The sequence below is a fragment of the Pteronotus mesoamericanus genome, unplaced genomic scaffold, assembly GCF_021234165.1.
Source record: "Pteronotus mesoamericanus isolate MK-2021 breed Mesoamerican mustached bat unplaced genomic scaffold, CSHL_Meso_final contig_164, whole genome shotgun sequence".
Taxonomy (NCBI): domain Eukaryota; kingdom Metazoa; phylum Chordata; class Mammalia; order Chiroptera; family Mormoopidae; genus Pteronotus; species Pteronotus mesoamericanus.
The window spans coordinates 9,304,837-9,317,637 of NW_026555065.1; the positions used below are offsets into that span (position 1 = coordinate 9,304,837).

The following is a 12,801-nucleotide window of genomic DNA, read 5'->3' on the forward strand; positions in this document are numbered from 1 at the left end:
TCAGATTACCAACATCATACTGTACTCTAGGTTAAATGTATTTTATTTTTATTATTGTCAGGTAACAGATCTGTTTATTGTTAAGGACTTTTCATGAGAATATCTTCAGTGAGTATTGTTCTTTATTAGAAGGGATAACGTGAGTTATAGATTGCTGTCCTTTGAGTCCTTCCTGTTACCTTCCATTTCATTCATTTTGCCCTGCATGGGTAATATATCAGTGATAAAAGAAGCTCCAGGTCTGTATTCAGGGACAGCAGAACTTTAGTGTTTTGGTTTTTTTTTTCCGTTGTTGTTTTCTTTTTCAATCCTAGATTTGTAGGCTGTATTTCCTTTCATACAAATTTACCTCATGTAAATAAAGGATTTAAATAAGAGGAAGAAAATAATCGATATTATGGAACACAAACCATATGTTCATTTAAATGGGAACAGACCTTTGGAAAAAGTAGTTTCTACTTACTAGTTGCTTTAAATAACCCATAATATGCTGGTGACCCACATATTTTTATCCCTAGTCCAGACTTCTTCCTTGAAATCCAGACTCCTGTATCCCAACTGCATCTCCAGTTAGATGTCTGATGGGCATCTCAAATTTAACATGTCCAAAACAAATCTGTGGTTCCATTATCTTTAGCCTTTTGTCCTGTAATCTTTTCCATCTCAGTAAATGGGAGCTCATTTCTTCAGTTGCTCAGGACAGAAACTTTGTTAACCTTGATTCCTTTCTTTTATGCCCAGCATGCAGCCCCATCAGCTCCTCCTTCAAAGTATATGCATATTTTGAATACTTTTCACTAGCTCCACTGCCACTACCCTGATTGATACAAGTGAATATCCATCTCATTTAACTACTGTAAAACCTGCTAACTGTTCTCCATGTTCTCTTGATCTCCCAGTCTCTTCTCAACGTAGCAGTGTGATCTGTTCAAAAGCTACTTGGTCAACATCTACTAGCAAATTTTATATGTTAAAATGGTAAGTTTTATGTTATGTGAATTGTACCTCAATGAAGCATGTGATGAAAAAATAAATAAAACCCCGTTTAGTGGCTTACTATTTGAAGGAAAAGCCGAAGTTCTTATAGTGGCTTGTGTGGCCCTACATGTTATACATGTATACTTATCCTACTTATCCTCCTACAGCCTGTACAGTCCTTCCCCCTTGTTTGTTTCTGAAGTAGTGCTAAAATACACATAACATAAAATTTATCATCATGACCATTTTTTAAGAGTGTAGTTCAGTAGCATCAAGTACTTTGCTCTGCTTAAGTCTTTGCTCAAATGTTAGTGAGGTGTACCTATTACCTCATGAGGTGTTCCTATTACCTCCTTCTTTTGCACATTCTATCTGCTTAACCTGCAATGACACTCTTAGTGTTTGTTTTATTGTCTGCCTCCTTTTCTAGAATAAAGCTTCGGGAGGCCAGTAACTTTGTTTTGTCCACTACTATATTCCTAGGACCTAAAACAATGCCAAGCATTTAATAGGTGCCATTCTATATGTGTTCAGTAAATAGATGATTACTGAACTAAATGTTTTCATTTTTTGTAAATTATGTAAGAATCAGGAGTTTCTAAGTATGTCTGGAAATACTTAGCTTCTAAATCTTTTAATTTAGTTGACTTTAAAATGGAATGAAACTATCAATTTTGTTAGTGTATTTGTTTCTTATGGAGTATTTTTATGTGCCCTGTTAATTAAAAAATAGGTAGGTTGAGTGAGTTAGAATTTTCTCTATAAAAATTAAGGTAACTTTTTCAACAACCGTGTGCTCCTATTTTTTTAAAATGCTATTTTAAAGCACTTAGCAATTGTCATTCACTGTAAAAATTGGACCAAAAGAGGAAATGTAGAGTATCTTCATGGTTTTCTCATTATACCCAATAAAACTTGTAAACTTTACTGTTTTATTAATATGAAACTTTAAGAAACCCATTTCATTTTAGAGTAAATTTAGAATCACAGAATGTTAAAACTAGAAGAAATTTTTGTAGTCTGGGGTGGGTCACTTAACCTCTTTGTGCCTCATCTTAAAATTAATTACACTTGCGCTATATGGTTGTTACGAGGGTCAAATGAGATAATATATTCGTCAATTAATTTAGCCATAATTTACCAAACACTATTCTAAGCTCTTTATATGTATTAATTCATTTAATCTGTATAACAACATCGCTAGGTACGGGTATTGCTATTTTACCTATGTTACAGATGGAAAAACTGAGGCACAGAGAGATATGTAAATTGTCCAAGATGGTTCAGCTAGTAAGTGGCAAAAGTGGGATTCTAATCCATGATATTTAGTTCTAATTATAAATAAATGTAATGCTTGCTAAACTGTTGGAACGTAAACTAAGATATGTTGACCATGTACTTCTTGGTTATTGAAAAACTTAATTGCAGCAAGAATGTGAGAGTTGTAATTGTCTAGAAAGTCATGTAAAATGGTTATGAAAGCTGCGTGACTAATTGTAAAGACAGATATCTGAAATGTACTCATAGCATTAATAGACAATTTTAAAAATCATATCTAATGAATAAATCTATAATAATTTTCTTTTTAACCAATTGCATTTTGCAAATGCTTTGCCTGCTAGAAATTCTGATACTTCTTAGGTGAGTATGATAAGATTACATTTTTTTAAAAGATTTTATATATTTACTTTTAGAGAGAGGGGAAGGAAGAGGGAAGGAGAAGGAAAGAAACATTGATGTGAGAAACATTGATTGGTTCCCTCTCACACAACCCTATCCAGAGACCTGGCCTGCAACCCAGGCATGTACCCCGGCCAGTAATTGAACTGGTGACCTCTCAGTTTGCGGAATGATGCTCAACCTACTGGGCCACACCAACCAGGGTAGATTACATATTTTCTGATGATTGATTTACGGCTCTCTTAACAACAGGGTATAACATGCTTTCTTTATAAATGCAAATAAATATTGAAATTTTCACGAAATAGTGGATTCACTCTTACAGCAAACATTTATTGAACACCTGTTTTCTGTTTGACTGTTCTGGATACTGAGGGTACATCATTGAACAAAACAAAGTCCTTGTTCTCATGAAACATTTTCTAGTGGGGGAGGGATATATATCAATAAAAAATAATATGAAGAAAGTTAAAGCAGGATATTGAGTAGGACAATATGCTTTTGGATAGGGTGATCAGCATAAGCTTCTGAAGAAATTGACTGGAATCTGAGTGAAATGTGATTCACTCAGGCCAACCCTGCTTGGGGAGGATGCTCTAGACAGAGGGACAATGAGACAAATGTGTGTGTAGCACACAGAGTAAGGGGAGAGTGGTAGAAGATAAGGTGAGACGGATACAGAGTGGAATGGAGTAATGCAGCCCCTGATAATTACCATGTTCAGCCTTGTAAGCCATGGCTAGGACTTTGGGCAGCTGAGAAACTTTTGGAAGGTTTTGAGCAGAGTAGTGACATGATTTGCCTTTACTTAAACATTACTCTGCTGTGTGAAAAATAGACTGTAGGGGGCAAGAGTAGAAGCAAAGAGGGCAGTTATTTGTCATGGTTTTTGACTCCCAGAGTCTTTTGAACCTTACTGTGTTTGACACACTTTTCAGCCTTGTGAATTCCATCTCCCTCATTTACAGCTAGGACACCGGCATAAAACTAGTGTTCTGAACTAGGCTCCTGTTGTCAGAATCATCACTGGAGACCGGAATTCTGAACTGAGCAGATGTGTTTACTTGCTAAAGTCCTGCCAGTAATGTGCATCCTTCAGACAATTATGAAAGATTTTCTTCTTAGTTGTTTTAACTTTGTGTTTCTGGTTCAAAAGTGACATTGGAGAGAGAGAGCAGTGTTAATGTTTTTCACATGAAATTTTTTTGGGTAATTTTGGTACACACTTCTGGCTTCTGGGGGACATCTGGCTATCTTGAGAAAGACAAAAGTGGGGAGGGTTCCAGTATTATTGTCAAGTAATAGAGTGTTACTTCAAGTAAGAGAATATTGTATGAGAAGTATGGGAACTGAAAACTATCATAATGGAGAATGCTTTAGTATTTATGGAAGAAATCTGTGGATTCTGGGTCTGATTTCCTTTGTAGGATTTGCATGTTGATTTGCAGGAAACACAAATCTTGGATTTCTATTTGTGTGTGGTACTGTTTGATGTTATAGAAGCAATAATAATGTTAGTACTATGACATACATATTTTTGGATTGATGCAACTTGGGAGAGTCTAGCAAGTAACTGCATCAGGAATAGAGTAGTTGATTAAGAATTGGAGTAGACAAGTAAGCAGCTTAAAACTAGGGAATCAGGAAGATCTGTAACACGAGGAGATCAGATGCAAAGGTGAGTAGATCAGAGGCCAAACTGTTTGGATGAGCGTTAAGGAGATGGGTGAATATTTAACTGCATAAGTAAGATTTGGTGATAGAGCTGCATTCTATCCCTATATTTTGAGCTTTTGGCTGGTTGCTAGATTATAAGAATAAGTCTCAGTTGAGTAGGTCCAGACTTTGCATGTGAGACCAGGCAATTTTATAGTGTCTGACTGAGCTATGTAGTGCAAGCCTTGGAGATTGGAATGGGTTCCGGTAGAGTAAACTGCCAGTTTCAGTCACTAGCTTTGAAAATCAAGAGTATATACATTATATATTTTTTGTCTATTAAAAATACATTCTGTGGTATTTCATTACATGTTTTTCCACATCTTAGGTTTTAGATGTTAGTTTAGGTTTAGAAAGGTCCATGCCATGTGCTGTTATTTTGATAATTTTTTCCTTTTTAGTTTTTTTGGTAGTCACATCAGAAATATGAATGATGACTTAACTAGCCTTTGATGAGGGTAATAGAATTATTGTGGAAAAATCACAAAGTCATCAAAACCAAAATGATCTCTTTGGCACTGCCTCCTATTTGCTTTGTGACCTTGGGTTTTTTATGTCTCTCAAACCTCAGTTTTCTTTAAAATGGGCTAATAGGTTTTACTTTACAGGTCTGTTGAGTTGATTAAATGAAAAAACGTGGAATGCTGGGCCTGGCAGATATAATGTGCTAAATAAAGTTATTATTACACCCAATTAAGAAACATAGTTTAATACTTAAAAAAAATTTTGAGTGTGTGTACATTTTGAAAAAAATAGAATACATATTTAAAACAAAGGCATATGTAGTTATGGATTTTTAATTTTTCCATCTGAAGATATGAAACTTCAAAAAACAAAACACATGTCTTCTGGCCAGATTTTCATGTGAATTTTAAAATAACTAGATTTCTAAAATAGGAATGGGAATGAATGGGATGAAAACTTAAAGATATTTTTATTAAAGTCAGGAACAAAGTAAAAATGCCCTTAATCAGCATAGTTTGGTGGTCCTAGTTAGTGTAGTAAGTTAAAAAAAATAGAATTATATGTTTACCTCAAAAAATTAAAACTGCCCCATGACCCAGCAATTCCATTTCTGGGAATTTATCTGAAGGAACCCAAAACACTAATTCCAGAGACTATATGATGTACCCCGGTGCTCATTGCAGCGTTATTCACAGTCGCCAAGATTTGGAAGCAGCCCCAAGTGTCCATCAGTAGATGAGTTAGGAAAAAAGTTGTACATATATGCAGTGGAATACTACTTGGCTCTCTTACCCTTTGTGACACAATGGATGGACCCAGAGAGCATTATGCTAAATGAACTAAGCCAGTCAGAGAAAGACAAGTACCATACAATTTCACTCATATGTGGAATCTAATGAAAAAAAAGAACAAGCAAAGAAAGACAGACTCTTTAAAAGCGACTGACAGCTTTTGGGGGTGGGGCTGGGGCTGGGTGGGGGAGGTGGAGGAAGATATTAGGGGATAAATGGTGATGAACAGAAACTTGACTTGGGGTGGTGAACACACAATACAGTATATAGATATGTTGTGGAATTGTGCACCTGAAACCTGTATAATTTTGTTAACCAGTGTCACTCCCAATAAATTCAATAAAAAAAAATGGAAAAAAGAATTATAAATAGATGAATAAGCAATTTAAATATGAAAAGCAGAATCAACAAAGTGCCAGTGGTGTACACCCCCCCTGCCCCCGCCTCTGCCAAAGAATATTCTTAGAAATTCCCATGCAAAGTCATGGGGCTCATGAATCCCCTGCAGCACAGCACATGGGTCTTAGATTAGAGCTGTTGCAGAGGTGAAAAAGATGAGTTATTCTCAGCCAACACTAATGAAACTAAATGCTTAAGTGGCTTCCTACGGATTTGATACCTGTTTTGCAGGGCTCTGTCGTTATAGTTTGAAAACATGATAGAAAATATGTAAAGAATGAGTGTAGCTATGTTACAAGAACAGTGGCCAGCTGAAATTGGCCTGTGGACTATCTGTGCCTATCCCTGTTATATATTATTTGGGAACTTTTTCTAATTAGTACATTACCTGTAATATCAGTTAAGGTACTTTTTGCTTAAATGGTAGCACCTATGGTAACTAGCCCTGAAGTCTTAAGAGTAGCCCTGGCTGGTGTGGCTCAGTGGATTGAGCACCAGCCTGCAGACTGAAAGGTTCCCCGCTTGATTTCTGGTCAGGACACATGCCTGGATTGCTAACCAGGTACCCAGTTGGGGGTGTGCGAGAAGCAACTGCACATTGGTGTTTCTCTCCCTCTTTTTCTCCTCTCTCTAAAAAATAAAATCTTAAAAAAACCTTAGAGTAAAGCAAGCATGTAGAAAAAGAAGGAAATAGTTTCTGGTAGACGTCAGGGAATTTCTGTATGTAGAAAAGTTGTAGAGCTTCTCAAACTTGCAGGTACATACATATTACCCTGGTAATCAGGTAGAGCTGAGTAGAGCCTGAGTCACTTTAGGGGATTAGTAGATCAGGTGAAGCCCAACATTCTGCGTTGCTAATAATTTCCCAGGATATGTCTATGTAGCTAGTACCTGAAACAGTTTGAATAGCAAGGTTCTGTGTGTCAGGTAAACACAAAATGCTTGACATAGAAAAAGATTTAATTGGGTAAGAATGTCCACAAACACATTTCCACTCTCAGTTGTAATACCTAATGAATGAATTTGTTATTTGATCACATGGTGAATAGTAGGTTCCCAAATATTTTTTAGTTTTTTTAGTTTAAATGTGGAGTTGGACCTCTGGTATTGCTAAGGAGTTCTTGAAATGGTGTAGTTGCCCCTTTCCTCAACTGATATTTTTCCTTGATGCTTGGTTTCTCTACATGTCTCTTTTTTTTTTGTACCTGTGGTCACTGATGGTTATTTATTCTTTTATTTCTCCCATCTCTTACTAATATATGTCCTAGGGTGTTTCCGAAGTGTAGTGATTATCATGTTCACCTAACTAATATATGTCCTATAAACAAAAATAGTTATTATGGATGCTTAATTCTGGGAGCCAAGTAGGCTGTTGATTTCATTTATTTTACTGAAAGAGGACAAGTTGAAATGTTTTGAATTTTTTGTTTTTGATTCTCATCTTTTTTTATTTTGAAAAATTTTATAAATTAGGGAGAAGTAAAAGAAAGGCCAACTACCCATATACGTACCACACTGACTCAACATTTTTCTTTTGAAAAATTTACCTTTTCTGAAGTATAATTACCATAAAATAAAATTCAATTAATTTTTGAGAAATGTATATGGTTATATAACTGCTATTGTAATCATCATATAGAACATTTGCATCAACCCATAAAGTTTTCTTGTGCTTTTTCAGTCAATTCAAAATACTTTATGACTTCCTTTTGATTTTTTCTTTAATCCATGGGCTACTTAAAAGTGTGTTACCTTCCTCATGTTTGGGGATGTTTTCAAATATGTATAACAGATTTAATGGCACTGTAGTCAGAATATATACTCTTACGATTTGTACCTTTTAAAATTTATGGAGAGAGGAGGGGATCCAGTATAATGTTGGAGTAGGTAGAAGTTACACTCACTTCTTCCCAGGAGCATATCAAAATTGTAACTAAATTATAGAACAATGAGCTGAATAACCATCTGAAAACTAGCTGAACAGAAGGGTTATAAAGAAGAAACCACATCAAGACTGGTAGGAAGGACAGAGATACAAAAAGCACTGGCCCTGCACCTACACGTGAGGGTTGAGAATCCCGAGGGTAATCTCAGCTCTAGAGGTGTCCCCAAAGGAGCATAGGGTCTCAACCCCATGCCAGCTTCCCAGTCTGGGACACCAGTGCGGGGAAGAGAAGTCCATGTAACATCTGGCTGTGAAAATCGTTGGGGATTCCATCTGACAGGATGAGGCTGCTGGAAATGCAGGCACCCTCTTGAAGGGTCAGTCCATAGAATCTCTCTTACAGGCACTCACCCTTGGCTCTGGCAGAGGGATGGTGGCTCAGAGGGGACTGGAGCCATACAGGGAGAGATTGGGTTGTGTGGCTTCAGAGAGAGGGTTGGAGGGACAGCTGCCAATGTCTCTGGGCTGAGTCCTCCTCCCACACCTCTCACAGGCAGCATCTTTCCTGGGTCCAGCATTCCCTTCCATATGGTATCAACCTGGGGAGATGCACTAGCCCCATCCTCCTTACTCTGAAGCTTCATTCTGCCAACCTTGTACCCTGCAGGGGAATCTGTGGGCTGCAGCCAGCCGGCACCTGTGTTGCAGTCTTTCTTGAAAAATTCTGGAGGAAATCTGGGCAAATTCAGGGGGCGTTAGACACACATAGGGAGAGACTAAGTTATGTTTAGGGCAAGGACCGTATTTCCTGCACACCCGACTAGTGCCACTGGTCCTGTCTCTTGCCCGCCACCCCCCCCCCCCCCCGCCATGGCAATAGCCTAGGGAGATGCATTAGCTCCACCCTGTCAGCTCCCTGTGGCCCTGCCCCACCACAGAGGTTGAAGGCCTCGGAAGGGTGGTGGCTGGCCTTAGTGTACACTGGGTATATATCTAAAGGAACCTAAAACACTATTTCAAAAAAAGATATGCACTCCTATGTTTATGCAGGATTATTCACAATGGCCAAGATGTGGAAACAACTCAAGTGCCCATTAATAGACGAGTCAACAAAAAAGTGACTGTACCTGTATGCAATGGAATATTACTCACCATAACCATATTCGACTGCGTAGTTGGACCTAGACGGTATTAAGTAAAATAAGTCAGACAAATATTATATGATTTAACTTATATGTGGAGTCTAAAACCAAAATAGATTAACAAATAGATACAGAAAACAGACTGATGGTTGCCAGAGGAGAGGAGTTTGGTGGGCTGGGTGAAAAAGGTGAAATGGTTAAGAAGACATAGAGAGGGCCCATGGACATAATGAAAAGTACTCAACATCACTAGGCATCAGAGAGATGCAAATTAAAACCACAGTGAGATATCACCTCACACCTGCCAAAATGGCTATCATTAATAAATCAACAAACAACAAGTGCTGGCGAGGATGTGGAGAAAAGGGAACCCTAGTGCACTATTGTTGAGAATGCAGACTGGTATAGCCAGTGTGGAAAACAGTATGGAATTTCCTCAAAAAAATTAAAAATGGAACCACCTTTTGTACCAGTGATTCCACTGATGGGAGTATACCTTAAGAATCCCTGATACACCAATTCAAAAGAATTTATGCACCCCTATGTTCATATTGCACTTTTTACAATAGCCAAGTGCTGGAAACGGCCTAAGTGCCCATCAGTAGATGAGTGCATCAAAAAACGTGCATTTACACAATGGAATACTATGCAGCAGTGAAAAAGAAAGAACTTTTAACATTTTGCAACAGCATGGATGGAATGAGAGACTACTATGCTAAGTGAAATAAGCTAGTTGGTCAAAGACAAATATGATCTCTCCTAAAAGTGGAATCTAATGAACAAAATAAGCTAATGAGCAGAACAGAGTCAAAAGCAAATAAACATGGAATAGATTGACAGCTGTAAGAAGGGAAGGGAGAGTAGGGGACTGATTGAAAGAAGAAGGGATTAGTCAAAGAACATATATGAATTACCTATGGACATATACAACTGTGGAGATTGACTATGGGATTTGGAAGTGGGCTGGGTGAAGGGGGGCAAAGGGGGAAACTTTTTGCTCGTTAGTTCATTTTGTTCATTAGACTCCTCTTTTAAGTGAGATCATATGGTATATGTCTTTTCACCAACTGGCTTATTTCACTTAGCATAATATTTTCCAGTTCCATCCATGTGCTGTTGCAAAAGAATTCTTTCTTTCTGTTATGTAGTATTCCATTGTTTAAATGTACCACAGTTTTTTGATCCACTCATCTACTGATGGGCGCTTAGACTGTTTCCAGCACTTGGCTCTTGTAAAGAGCACTACTATAAACATAGAGATGCATAAGTTTTTTTGCATTGGTGTTTTCCACAGTGGCTGTATGGCTGTACCAGTCTGCATTCCCACCAACAGTGCACTAGGGCTCCTTTTTCTCCACATCCTCGCCAGCACTTGTTTGTTGATTTATTAATGATAGCCATTTTGACAGGTGTGAGGGGATATCTCATTGTGGTTTTAATTTGCATCTCTCTGATGGTTAGCGATGTTGAGCATCTTTTCATATGCCTGTGGGCCCTCTGTATGTCCTCCTTGGAGAAGTATCTATTCAGGTTTTTGGCCCATTTTTTAACTGAATTGTTTGCCTTTCTGGTGTTAAGTTGTATGAGTTACATATTTTGGAGATCAAACCCTTGTCCGATGTATCACTGGCAAATATGTTCTCCCCCATGGTTGGTTCCCTTTTCATTTTGCTGATGTTCTCTTTAGCCATGCAGAAACTTTTTAATTTGATGGAGTCCCATTTGTTTATTTTTTTATCTACTGATGTAGGAGATACATCTGCAAAAATATTGCTTCATGGGATGTCTGAAATTTTGCTGCCTGTGTTTTCCTCTAGGACTTTTTTATGATATAACAACTTATATTTAAGTCTTTTATCCATTTTGAGTTTATTCTGGTGTATGGTATAAGTTGGTGGTCTAGTTTAATTTTTTGCATGTAACCAGTCCAATTCTCCCAACACCATTTATTGAACAGGCTATTTTAACTCCATTGTATACTTGTCCCCTTTGTCAAATATTAATTGACTGTAGAGCCATGGGTTTATTTCTGGGCTCTCTATTCTGTTCCATTGATTATGTGTCTGTTCTTATGCCAGTACCAAGCTGTTTTGATTACATTGGCCTTTTGGTATAGTTTCCCATCCAAGTACTAACCAGGCCTGAGCCTGCTTAGCTTCCGAGATCAGACGAGGTCAGGCGCGTTCAGGATGGTATGGCCGTAGACTTCTGGTATAATTTGATATCAGGTATTGTGATCCTTCCAACTTTATTCTTTCTCAGGATTGCTGAGGCTATTAGGGGTGTTTTTTTGATTCCATATAAATTTTTGGAATATTTGTTCTAGATCAGTGAAATATGACATTAGTATTTTAGTAGGGATTATGTTGAATCCATAGATTGCTTTGGGTAATATGGACATTTTAATGATATTAATTCTTCCCATACGTGAAACAGGGTACATGCTTCCATTTATCTGTATTTTCATCAATTTCTTTCTTTAGTGTTCTGTGGTTTTCTGAGTACAGGTCTTTTACCTCCTTGGTTAAATGTATTCCTAGATACTTTATTTTTCTTGTTGCTATAGTAAATGGGATTTTTTCCTATGTTTCTCCTTTTAATAGTTAATTGTTGATGGACAAAAACACCATTGATTTCTGAATATTGACTTGGTATCCTTCTTTGCCAAATTCACGTACTAGGTCGAGTAGTTTTTTGGTGGAGACTATAGGGTTTTCCATGTACACTTATCATGTTGTTTGCAAGTAATGACAATTTTACTTCCTCCTTCCCAATTTGGATGCCTTTTATTTATTTTCTTTTTGGTTCAGTGACCACGCTTTGAATCTGGCCTCTTTCCTGGCAGGGCAGCTGCACCCACCTGTCTGTTCCCTGCTCAGCCGTGCCCATGCTCACCTCTTAAAAAATGTCCCTTTGTGGCACTGACACTGTAGCTCTGAGCCATTACTCAGCTTTCTGTGCACTACACTTTCCCAAAAGGCAAAAAGTCTATCTCTTTCAGGTCTGACTGGAGCCTTCCCATTCCTCCGACAGTCTTAGGAGCTAAACTCTTGGAGTCTCCCAGTTGGCGCTTATGAGAAGAAACTTACGAGAGGCAGCTGACAAATGTCTCTCACACATTCATATTTCTTTCTCCCTTCCCCCCCTCTCTAAAAGGAATGGACATGTCACCTGGTGAGGATGAAACCTTAAAAGAAAGAATGTATGACTTTTGAGGGCTAGGTGCAGCATCAGGAGTCCAGTGTTAAGCTCTTTTACTTTCTCATTAGCTTATTCTGTTTATTTCCTTGGCTGCTTGTTTGAGAGGTTATGCGCAATGTTGTGTTAATAAACTGGCTCTCTTGAAAACAAGAAAAACACTCTTCTGATTTGTAGCCTTTTTTTAAACCTATTTTTCCTTTTTTTTAAGATTAACTTATTTTTTAGAGAGAGGGGAAGGGAGGGAGAGAGACATCAGTGTGTAAGAGAAACATTGACTGGCTGCCTCTTACAGGCCCCAAACTGGGGACTTAGCCTGCAACCAAGTCATGTGTCCTGTCTGGGAATCAAACCAGTGATCTTTGGTTCACAGGCGGGTGCTCAATCCATTGAGCCACACCAGTCAGAGCTGTAGACTCAATCTGATTTCAGTGGTGTAAATACTGTTCCCATCCCTGTTTTCATGCTATCAACATAATGCCATTGAACAGATTTAGAAATAGAATTGGTTCTTGTGAGCCTGTGTTAGCCAACTCCATGAAACTGG

The 12,801-nt window shown here is 37.9% G+C and overlaps 1 protein-coding gene across 2 annotated transcripts in view; it reads left to right on the forward strand.

Annotated features, from left to right (window-relative positions):
• The window catches only part of ADAM10 (ADAM metallopeptidase domain 10), a 126,690-nt gene that overhangs the window by 13,198 nt on the left and 100,691 nt on the right, over positions 1–12,801 (forward strand). Inside the window, exon 2 of one of the 2 annotated variants that reach the window (XM_054565359.1) lies at positions 900–978. The exons of the other annotated variant lie outside the window; for it this stretch is intronic. The gene's annotated coding sequence lies outside the window, so the exon portion shown is untranslated. The remainder of the gene's footprint in view (positions 1–899; positions 979–12,801) is intronic. 2 annotated transcript variants of the gene reach the window in all.